Source organism: Conger conger, chromosome 3, assembly GCF_963514075.1.
Source record: "Conger conger chromosome 3, fConCon1.1, whole genome shotgun sequence".
Classification (NCBI taxonomy): Eukaryota; Metazoa; Chordata; class Actinopteri; order Anguilliformes; family Congridae; genus Conger; species Conger conger.
Genome location: NC_083762.1, coordinates 5824195 through 5836712, shown reverse-complemented (window position 1 = coordinate 5836712; position 12518 = coordinate 5824195). Strand labels below are relative to the sequence as shown.

Sequence of the window (12518 nt, the reverse complement as noted above, 5' to 3'; positions counted from 1 at the left end):
GAACCATTGGTCTGAGCTGTGCTTTGTGAATATCACCATGCATTTGACATTACCATTAACCATTACGCTACAGGCCGCCCCATTTCTAATCAGTCTACTGTATTTACTTCACTGTCATGACTGTGAACATACATTTATTTCCTCTTTTAGGCACCGCGACCTCCTGCAAAAGCCCAGAGGGTGAAATATCAGCCCAATATTACGGAGCTCTGGGACAATCAGCTTATGTACACCTGACAAACACCAGTGTTGATCATTCGGGTTTTGAGTTGCAAGTCTTTTTCAAGTGTGAAAACATTTTCACCTACAAGCAGAGAAATAAAACAACTCGTTTTCGTTCCGGTAGAAATGGTCAGTTCCTGAAGAATGGAACCTTAAGGCTGGATAATTTAACAAAAAATCATTCTGGAGTATATTCATTTGAAGAGTTTTTAGATGGTACAGGCAAGGGAAAAAGACACATAACTCTGACCATTCAAGGTAAATCATTATTTTGTCTATCAAAATTGTAATATTGCAGATTAATTTATCTTTAAAACTAATATAAAAAAATAGGAAAACCTGCAACCACAAGGGACCCAAAACTGTTCTCTTGGCCAAAATGAACTCCTGATTCTCTGGGAAATCCATTTGCAATACAGTTCAGCCTCAGGCCGAATCTGCAGTTGGATGCAGGCATAATTCTACCGCTCTTATGTTCAAGTTACTTTAACCCTTGTGTAGTCTTCATTCTGTATACTCCTCTTGTCCAAAGGGTGAAAAATGACCTTCACTAAACCCCTGAAATAAAGCAGCTTAATTGAATTTTAAACCCCAAATCTATTCTGCATGAAGAAACAACATGTCACTTTTCACAAACTGTCATAAAATTTCAAGTTGACAAAATATAATTTAGGGGGTTTTCTCTGCTGTTAAACATGGAGGCGGGACCCTTAAGACAAAGGGTTATTCATTCATTATCCTAACCCAATTATCCTGAACAGGGTTGCAGGGGGGCTGGAGCCTATCCCAGCATACATTGGAAAAAAATGCAGGAATACACCCTGGACAGGTCGTCAGTCCATCGCAGAGCACACACACCATTCACTCACACACTCATGTGGGCCCAAAATTTTACTATATGAAAAAGGAAATATAATTTTGTGGAGCTCACCCCATTCTATTTGCTGGGAGTGAGTAAGTACTAGTGACAGAAGCTAACCCAACTTACTGGGGATGACTGGCTTTTCCCATTTGACTGGCTCCAATTCACTCCTGTTCATTTTTGAGACCTCACCAAAATTAGTACAAAATAATGAAAGAGTAATAATAAGTAATAATAGAGTGATAAAAAAGACTTTTTTTAAGGCTATTTTAAGACTTTGGCGAAAAAATACAACAATATCATTGTTTTAATGAACGTGCCCATGTTAATATGCAGGAATACATCACTTAGTTATGATAACAAAACCTTTCATAGATTCTTTAATAAAACGGCAAAAAAAAAAGGTCGCGTAAATTAATGGAAGTGTATTGAGAACCGGACAAAAGGGAAACACAGCGGTGCAGTTAACGGGCAGCAGGGAAAGCTGATGTTCCTGGTATTCACTCCACGCAAATATAATGAGGTTAGCTCCATACAACTCAAGTGAAATGTCCCTTTAATGGTGGTTCCACAGAGACTCCTGTATTCTCAGCCTTTGTATGTTGCACTGTACCCCACAGGACTTGGAGCCCCTGTGAAGTGCACCATGGTTCATGGGACTGATGAGATTGATGTGAGGATGAACGCCGCATCTCCGCAAAACAATACAGAAATATTCTTTATGGATCGAAGGGGAGAATACGTGTCTGCCATTTGTCAGATTAATCCCTACACTCCCAATAAGTCTTCTGAAAATTCACAATCAACAAATTCCACTTGTGGTAAGAGACTTTCCTACAATGTTAATGTTCTAAGTTGATAATGTACTTGTCGCCAATGGTGCAGTGAGTTTGAGAACCCCTAATGTAGGCCATTCACTTCAAATATTCCACTATTGAAAAACACAAAGAAATACATACTCTTGAACCACTAGCCTGAGCTGTGCTTTGGGAATATCATTGCATTTGACATTACCAGAAAGAATCAAGGCTCCGCACACCAAAACATGCCTCAAATATGCATAAATCTGTAACTTCTAACTGAAGTCAACTGGACCAGATAAAAGGTTCAGCAATTTCAGCATTCTATACTTTACCTGATTTGCAAATGAAAAGCTCCTTGATGAAATGCCTCAACCTAAATGGCAAGAAAATTCTGTGAAAAGGGGATTTCACTATTGCTCCCCTGGTCGGTTTGAATAAATGTAACGTGCATCGTCATATTCTTTTTGTTTTTGCCAAGTGTTATGTGAGCATGATGGAAAAACACAGCCGCAGCAGGGCAGCTGGGCCACTCACTCACTAGCTTGTGGCTAACTGGCGCTAGCAGCTCCTCAATTGCTGACCATAGCTGTACTATTATTATTATTATTGCTGATGTGCACTATATGCTTACCACTGTATTGCAATAGCAGAGACAGTTGCTGCTTCATTGACAACCCCGAGCCTCCGACGAGATACACTCAGTGAGCCATTTATTAGGTATTTATTAGAGCTATTATTTCACAGTGACAGTGCACATTAATAAACATTGCTGTAAATGCGCCAGAAGTTAGCCAAGAGGCTATTTTTCCATCTGTCGTCCCCTGGACAGATGTTACGGAGTCACCCTAAAAACAGAATATAATACACCACTGAAAGTACATTGAAATGAATGAAATCATTTATAATCATGCAGAACATTAAGAAATACATTTTAAAAAAAGGAAATATTAATGTTTACAGAAAACATAATTCAGGGACACCCTTAAACTACATTGCCTGGTATTATTTAAAACATGCAACACAGAGGCTCATAATACAAAACGTGCAAAACAATAACGTGAAAAATACGAATATTCATAGAAATACGGTGTAAATAAGACCACATTGCGCTGCATTGTTAGACGCTCGCTTAAACATGCGGAGCCGAAGCAGAGACATAAAAAGCATGCACAGCATATGAAATGCATGAATCAGTCGGACACAATAAAGACAGGCAGGTCCATGACGCGAGAGCAGGATAGCGATGGCTAACCGCAGAGAGCAGGGGAAGTTGAGCTCAGACAGCCTCCACCTCCCGCCCGAGCAGAACCTGCCGCCTGCTGCCCGGCCCAGATCCATTACATTACATTTACATTACATTACATTACATTGCATTGTTGGCATTTGGCAGACTCTCTTATCCAGAGCGACGTACAACAAAGTGTATACCCATAACCAGGGATAAGTTCGCTGAAACACCCTAGAGGGAAGTACAATTTCAACTGCTACCCGTACAACAAAGATAAGGACGAGGGCCTTTTTTTTTTTTTTTTTTTGAGAACAAAGAAACAAACAAACAGAGCAAAAGTGACCAAAGTTAGCCAAACACTGCTTACCTAGCCAACTAAAAATACCGATACACAAAGCAAGTCACAGAGACAACAATTAAGGTTCACAGGGAGGTAGGGAGGGATGGGGAGAGGTGCTGCTTGAAGAGGTGTGTCTTCAGCTTGCGCTTGAAGGTGGGGAGAGATTGTACAGTTCTGACCTCAACGGGGAGGGCCGTAAGGGGCAATTGAGTTTTAGCGCTGACAGACCTGAGTACTTATGGACTATTTCTTTAAATGAGCTCTAAATAAAGCGCATGCATCCAGTTCTCTAATAGTCACTGGGACAGCGTTCCGTTCTAGTGCCGCTTTAACAGCGAATGCAGCCAGACTGTAAGTGCCTTTTCTGAGTGGAATAGTGTGGTGGCCTCTTGCTGCCCCTCTTGCGTAGAGATATGCCATTGTTTTTATGTTGATAAACTGTCTGAGCGGAGCAGCAGTCAAGCCATATATATAATCTTGAACATAAGACAAACATCTACATATTTAATCATGTTTTCACAACTCAGCTCAGTTATATTTTTTCAATATTGGGCAATGATGAAAATGTACCGATTTGTGTATGAAAAGTAAAAAAAAAATATATATATATATATATATATATAAAATATAATAATAATAATAATAATAATAATAATAAATCATCATCATCATCATCATAATAGTAATAATAACGTATTATTATTATGAGCTATAATTGTATGGCACCTTTCATACAGACATGCAGCTCAAAGAGCTTTAATGGTTGGCATTTATATAGCGCCTTTATCCAAAGCCCTGTACAATTGATGCTTCTCATTCAACCATTCATACACACACTGACGGTGATTGGCTGCCATGCAAGGCGCCGACCAGCTCGTCAGGAGCATTTGGGGGTTAGGTGTCTTGCTCAGGGACACTTCGACACAGCCTGGGCGGGGGATCGAACCGGCAACCCTCCGACTGGCAGACAACGGCCGTTACTGCCTGAGCCACGTCGCCCGCCATGTTGCCTGCTTTACATAGTCCAATGAATAAAATATAATAAATAAAAAATGATATAAAGAATAAAATGATAAAAATGGCTAATGAATAATTAATGAATAGGACGGTCCTAATTACGGCATGATTGGAGATGGCAATGAAAATTTTTTTTTAAGAAACTAAAACATAGTCAGAATGGGTTTAATTTACTTCTGTTTTGTGTCCCTATGCTCGATCCCCTCAGTTGCTGACGATAGCTGTACTATTATTATTATTATTGCTGATGTGCTCTATATGTTACCACTGTATTGCAATAGCAGAGACAGTTGCTGCTTCATTGACAACCCCAAGCCTCTGACAAGATACACTCAGTGAGCCATTTATTAGGTATTTATCAGAGCTAATTGCTAGACCCATTAAGTCTAGTTCTACTGCTGCCCATGGTCAAAGTGACTTTGATCTAATTTTTTTCTGTATCCTGATGGCGGATGTGAACATTAACTGAAGCTCCTGACCCGTATCTGCATGATTGCATGCTCCGCACAGCTTCCACACAACAATCGCATGTTCCTAATAAAGTGCTCAGTGAGTGCACAGCGAGAGTGTCATTGACATTACTATGCGCCAGTCCATTGTGCTGCTGTGGTAAATATGTGATCTTGGTTCCCTTCAGGTTCCCAACAGCTGATGATTGTTTCTGTGGCACTGGCAACTTGCTCGGTTCTTCTCGCTATCCTGTTGGTGACCTGCTGCTGCCTCTACAAAAAGAAGCAAAAACAACCAATGGGAAGCCAGAGGAGCAATGGTGAGAAATGTTTCCATTGTTCAAGTATCATTATCCCCTTTATATATCGCTTGAAGATCATTGAATTTCTATCTGGCCTCTTTAACCCTTGTGTTGTCAAAAATGATCCGCCACTGTGTTCAACAGCAGAGAAAACCCCCTAAATGATCTTTTTTTTCCAACTTGAAATTTGATGACAAAGTTTGTGATGAGTGACAGGTTGTTTCTTCATGCAACATAGATTTGCAATTAAGTTGCTTTTATTTTGGGGGTTTAGTGAAGGCGGGTCAGGACATGGGGCGTATACAGAATGTTAAGACTACACGAGGGTTAATAGGACGTCTGTGCCGTGTTGGTGATATCTCGTTTCTGTATTCTTGACAAACTTCTTCACAAACCACTGGATGATTATAATGTAATGTACAGTACAGTAATATGGGGCGACATGGCTCAGGCAGTAAGAGCAGTCGTCTGGCAGTCGGAGGGTTGCCGGTTCGATCCCCCGCCCGGGCTGTGTCGAAGTGTCCCTGAGCAAGACACCTAACCCCCCAAATGCTCCTAACGAGCCGGTCGGCGCCTTGCATGGCAGCCAATCGCCGTCGGTGTGTCGGTGTGTCGGTGTGTCGGTGTGTGTATGAATGGGTGAATGAGAAGCATGAATTGTACAGCACTTTGGATAAAGGCGCTATATAAATGCCAACCATCTCACTCCCCAGGCGACGGGCCGGAGGGGGACCCGCAGGAGTTGGTGTACTGCCAGGTGCAGGTGGCGAAGAAGAAGGATCGCCCAAAGAAGCAGCAGCAGGTGGTCTACGGGGAGGTGAAAGTGTCCGGCAGGGCGAAGGCCGCCAGGCACTCAGCCGAGGGACAGGCGGACACGGTGTACTCTGGCATCCGCACGTAGGTCCAGCCAATCGCAGCGACCTTCGTCAAATTTAGACCGAATACTCAGTTATAATTCAGGGGGATTTGTCAACGGGAAGTACAACATTGGGGAAGGATATCTTAAAAAAAATAAATTAAAAAAAAGTCTCACATTTATTTAGGTAATTTGAGGAACTGTCATTTTCTTCCCATAAAGCTTCGTGGGAGAGTTTGTGTGTTATACAATATAGATGCTGCAGAACACAAACAGATAACTATGTGACCAGCAGGGCTTGACATCAACACCGACCACTGGCCAAATGCGGATAGAATTTGGCAGTGGCGTGTAACTTGTTCATTTTTTACTGGCTACTTTGGCAGGTGAGATTTCAGTAACATTTTATATGAAGAAAGAAAATTGTACTTTCCAAAAGGAAGTAAGTGCATCATTCTAACCAGGTGTTCTAGTATCGCTGCAGACTTTCCTCTAGACGCGGTAATGTTTGATTTTAAATTGCTAATTTGAACAGCAAGGGTTAGGGCTTGAGCCAGTTTGTTTGTCTCTATCGCTGTTAATCACTTCTACTAGTTGCATACCTGTAGAGTGATTGAACGTTTGTCTTAAATAGCTTAAATCGCTGTGGAATTCATCAGTAGATTAGCTTTGATTTGATATTGCTTGTGAGCAATTGTAGGTGATTTAAATAGGCGTGTCAGAGCGACGCTAGCGTATATTAGACTCGCGAAAGTTGTCCTTAGTCAGTAAGTGCATCATTCTAACCAGGTGTTCTAGTATCGCTGCGGACTTCTCCTCTAGACAACATTCCTCAAAACATTGGTGCTAGCCTTCCAAGCAGTTAAGGGGTCTTCCCCAGCTTACCTACAAAAAATCATCAGACCCTACACCCCTGCCAGACCTCTTCGTTCAGCCTCCACAGGCCGCTTGGCACCTCCCCCTCTCCGAACCTCCACCTCACGCTCACGACTACTGTCTGTTCTGGCTCCACGGTGGTGGAACGAACTCCCCGTTGAGGTCAGAACTGTAGAATCTCTCCCCACCTTCAAGCGCAAGCTGAAGATGCACCTCTTCAAGCAGCACCTCTCCCCGTCCCTCCCTACCTCCCTGTGAACCTTAATTGTTGTCTTTGTGATTTACGTAGTGTTTCGGTATTTTTAGTTGGCTAGGTAAGCAGTATTTGGATAGTTAAGTTTGGTCACTTTGGCTTTGTTGTTTGTTTGTTTATTTGTTGATAAAAAACATTTAAAAAAATAAAAAAGAAATAGGCCCTGGTCCTTATCTTTGTTGTACGGGTAGCAATTGAAATTGTACATCCCTCTAGGGTGTTTCAGCGCACTTACCCCTGGTTATGGGTATGCACTTTGTTGTACGTCGCTCTGGATAAGAGCGTCTGCCAAATGCCAATAATGTAATGTAATGTAATGGAATCTGAAATTAAGTCAATTGAATTACGGTTATGTTCCACTGAAAACACATCTTTGGTCTTTCCGCGCACTTATCCCTGGTTATGGGTATGCACTTTGCACTTTGTTGTACATCGCTCTGGATAAGAGTGTCTGCCATATGCCATTAATGTACTGTAATGTAATGTCTTCCATATGATTTCAGAGGTACTTTCGTGAGATATGGAATTGAAAACATAAATTCCGACAAAATATGTCAATTAACTTATTTGCCTACTTTACTCAAGATGGCGGAAATGACAAAAGTCTATAATCTGAACCAAGTAAGATATAGTTATAATATTCTAAATAAGATATGTTTGAAGATGTTTTGAGCCATTTTTGCATCACCAGACCCCAATAGTAATTTTTCTAGTAATGTCAGATTTTTCATGTCCCTAAAGCTTATAACAAGAAAATAATTGGTTCTCCTGGATATGAAGTTAAGGATTTCAAAGTTTCATAATGATAGGATGACTATGCACTGAGAACTCCAAAGATAGAAATGGTAAATAATTATACTAATTCCACCATATACATGGCGTAATCACTCAGAAGGTGGCATTATCCTGAAAATTGAATAGGTGAGGGATGATTTGCAGCAATAAACAGAAAAGGGTCATTGATTTTTTCAGTGGAACAGAACCTTAAGGCAATTTTCTGGTGACCCTGCATGATACTACAACTCCCATGAGCACTAGGTGCCATCTCACTCTAGCTTCTTCAGTGGGAGCAGGCAAACTCGGGTGAACACAGCGCTGCAACTTCAAAGTGTCTGTTTGTATCCATGGCACTGGACAGCGCAGATTCAGATCCTCTAGTTCCAATCTGAAAACATGGAAGTGACAACGATCGCAGCACCGAACACAGAAAAAGATAACGGTTCAGTAAATGAGCGTGAACTTCGAGCACAGACAGTTCTGTGACTTTGAGAAATGCCCATGAATTCAAAGTTGCTTTAGCTTATTTTTAAAAGGCAAAGAAAATAAAAAAGGGAAAACAAAAAAAGAAAGAAAGTAGGCTTGTCACAGTGTCTGGTTTAAGCTGTGCATTCAGCAGTTATACTGCATAATGCCAATACTGATATTTTGTAATTGTAATTAAAAGTAGTCATTAAAAAATAGTCAAAGTAAAAACAATCAAAAATGATACAGATACAGATAAAAACATAGTGCATGTCACATCAACATTTTGTAAAATTGTGGCTATGGGTGTGGCAGCCTGTCGAGAAGTGGCTAAGTTATGACTGGGTCCAGGATGGTTGACGGTTCAAGCCCTGGTGTAGCCACGATACGATCCGCACAGCAGTTGGGCCCTTGAGCAAGGCCCTTAAGCCCGCATTGCTCCAAGGGGGATTTTCCCCTGCTTAGTCTAATCAACTGTAAGTCTCTTCAGCTAAATAACTGCAATGTAACGTGTGCACTTCGTTCTCTGCACTGACACATGGAGAATATTCATGGCAAAGGTATGCAATACAAGTGTTTTGTAATTGAAATGATTTTGAAGTGCATTTTTTATTTAATGTTCTCTTTAACAAGCTAACATGGTAGTTAAGAGTGGTGTATATCTTTTTTGGTTAGTGTAGGTGACTTAGCAATTACAATGATTTTTATATACCTATATGTCTATTTGCCTTCAGTACAATCTATTTTTGTCATGTGTATTTTTTCTTTAATGATGTATTTTATATTTCTTTTTAATATGAATGAAGAGTATAATGTCTCAACTCATGCATGTCTCTGCAACATTATTTGTGAATGTATATTTTAATAAAATGGGTTCCAACTGTAACGTGTGGACTATATAACCAGAAGCATGCTGTAATTGATCAAAACTAAAATAAATAATTATTATATATATATTCTAAAATGTATAAATGTCCATTCTGACAACTTCAGATTCACTTGTGGTTTTGTAGGCAAAGGTGGGTTGGAGGGCAAGGGAAGATTCTTGGAATAAGTAACGTTCATAGAATGAAAGTTCATATGTTTGGTATGGAGCAGAACTATAGATTAGCAGACAATTTGTCACTTGAAATGCGCAGAAACGTTTTTTCCGACCTCAGACAGGGATGGAGAGAATAGGGAAGTGGTTTTTAATAAAAAACAAACTTGGCTGATGAGGTGACACGATGAGGCTGCGTTTAGTTTAGGGTGTCCGCAGGGTGACACAGGGGAACCGGCTGAGGTGTTGAAGTGAGTCAGGACCTCGGTTTAAACGTCTCGTCCGAAAGACGGCCTCTCCTACAGCGCAGTGTTCCCACGTCCAGCAGCAACATGGCTTTCCCAGGAGGCCTCCCATCCAGTGTTTTGCTTTATCCTAAAGCATACTGGACGAGCACACATTGAGCCCCATCCTTCAACATTACACAAACAGGTTCCCAATCAGTGAAACATAATAATGTGAGGAATGTGTCTGTGTCTGTGTCTGTGTGTGTGTGTGTGGGTGTGTGTGTGTGGACATATACAGATATATAGACAGTGTCTATGTATAAAACTAAAAATTGTTCAAGTCTATCTGTCAACATTGTGTCTGTGCCACTTGCAGTTTGACACGGAAGAAAATATTTGACCTGTTTCATCACACCATTCTGTCAGTGGCTTATTCCAGGAAACCTTTAGCAGAATTTTTCGATCCCCTCCCCTCTTGCTAATAGATTCTCTTTTAGACCGGTTAGTGACTATGAAGTCTTCATGGCACTCTCCCATCTGAATATTAAAAAGTCTAAGGGTGAGGATGACATAGCCCCATATCTTTTGCGTCTCAGTGCTCACCTGGTCGCCTCCCCGCTTGCTCACATTTTTAACCTAACTTTTATCTCCGGTGAAATCCCATCGGTCTGGAAGTCCGCACAGGTCGTGCCCCTGTTCAAAGGGGGTGACACCAGTGACCTAAACAATTATCGTCCCATCTCTAGACTGTGCTGCCTAGCTAAGGTTTTAGAAACCCTGGCAATTGAACAGCTGCGGGCTTTTTTAGACGCATACAATATCCTACACTCACACCAATCAGGATTCAGACCCGGTCATAGCACTGTTACTGCCACTTCCCTCGTCCTTAATGATATTGTGAATGGTCTTGATAATCGCCAACATTGTGCTGCCCTCTTTGTCGACCTCTCTAAGGCCTTCGAAACTGGTGGCCTGTAGCGTAATGGTTAAGGTGAATGACTGGGACACGCAAGGTTGCTGGTTCTAATCCCGGTGTAGCCACAATAAGATCCGCGCAGCTGTTGGGCCCTTGAGCAAGGCCCTTAACCCTGCATTGCTCCAGGGGAGGATTGTCTCCTGCTTAGTCTAATGAACTGTATGTCGCTCTGGATAAGAGCGTCTGCCAAATTCCTATAATGTAATGTAATGTAATGTTGATCATGGTATTTTGTTAAGTAAGTTAGCTTCCATTGGCCTGGATGACCTTTCTCTTAGTTGGTTCTCTAACTACTTGTCTGGGAGAAAGCAGTCTGTTGTTGCTGGCAATCTTAGATCCAGCTCTTTATCTGTTGTTAAGGGTGTCCCACAAGGGTCCATTTCTGGTCCAATTTTATTCACTCTTTATATAAATAATATTATTTTCCCTTCTGTACACACTAATGTCCATTATTATGCGGACGATACAATAATTTACTGCTTTGGTCCCACCCCAGCTCAGGCAGCTGCAAGCCTGCAGTCAGCCTTCGACACATTCCAACGATCTCTGCTTGATCTCAAATTAGTCTTAAACTCAAACAAAACTAAATGGATGTTTTTCTCTCGATCGTCAATTGTTAATAATAGCCTTTCTCTTCACTCTCTGCAGGGAGAACTAATTGATTGTGTCGACTCATTTAAATACCTGGGTATTTGGCTGGATACCAAGCTCTCTTTTCGCACACATGTTGAACATCTCATAAAGAAGCTGAGGATTAAAATTGGCTTTCTTTACAGGAATAAATCCTGTTTCTCTCTTCAAACCAGGAAATCCATTGTTCAGTCCCAAATTATGTCTGTTTTTGATTATGGTGACATTGTGTATATGCATGCTTCTCCTGCCATTTTGAAGCTGCTTGATGCTGTGTATCATAGTGCCCTGCGCTTTGTAACGGGTGATGGTTTTCTTACTCACCGATGTGTTTTGTATGAAAAATTGGGTTGGTCGTCCCTAACTGCACGAAGAGAGCTACATTCTCTTCTATTCATCTATAAAGCTCTAATTGGTAAACTTCCATCGTATTTATCCTCGCTCCTCATTCACAACTCTATGAGTTGCCGAACACGCTCGCAGTCACAGATCAGATTGCTCATTCCGCGAGTGAGGACGGAATATGGAAAGAATGATTTTTCTCACTATGCTCCGGACAAGTGGAATAGGCTCCAGGACACTCTAAAATTGGATCAATTTGTTTCTCTAGACTCTTTTAGAGTGCTCCTCGTGGGTACCATGACTGAGAACTGCTCGTGTTTTACCTGATTTTTAGTGTCTTACCAATTATTATCTGTTTTTTATAGCTTGTTTTTTGTCTGCTCTTATCTTGTCTGTTGCAACCTGTATCTTTTATATGTGTTTTTTGTAAACAGGGCACCCTTGAAAATGAGAGCTTGCTCTCAAGGGACTTCCCTGTATAAATAAAGGTCAAATAAAAAAATTAAAAATTAAAATAAGGACATAGAAAGAAGGTTCAAGCTGTATTGTGGAAAAATACAATGAAAGGTTATCTCTTGCTGTATAGATAAGAGCACATAACGACATTGCTCTAACAAAGGAAATATTATAAGTGTTCTATGACACCATTTAGGTCAATCTTACTTCAGAAAAATGTGACTTATTCCAGGAAAGGTTCAAGCTGCATTGCAGAAAAATGCCATTAATAGTTTTCTTTCTGAACAGATTGAGGCACATAACAACATTGCTATAAAAAAGTTTTTTTTGTTTTTTTTTAAATGGAGGTCTCAATTTTATTCAGTTTTTCTCCTCAATAACTTCCTCTTTAACTGTTG

The 12518-nt window shown here is 40.8% G+C and overlaps 1 long non-coding RNA gene across 2 annotated transcripts in view; it reads left to right on the top strand.

Annotated features, from left to right (window-relative positions):
- The first annotated feature begins 449 nt into the window (after positions 1-449).
- LOC133125310 (uncharacterized) overlaps positions 450-12518 on the top strand; it is a 31880-nt gene continuing 19811 nt past the window's right edge. For both annotated transcript variants that reach the window (XR_009708409.1, XR_009708408.1), the window contains exon 1: positions 450-1905. This is a non-coding gene — a long non-coding RNA (uncharacterized LOC133125310). The remainder of the gene's footprint in view (positions 1906-12518) is intronic.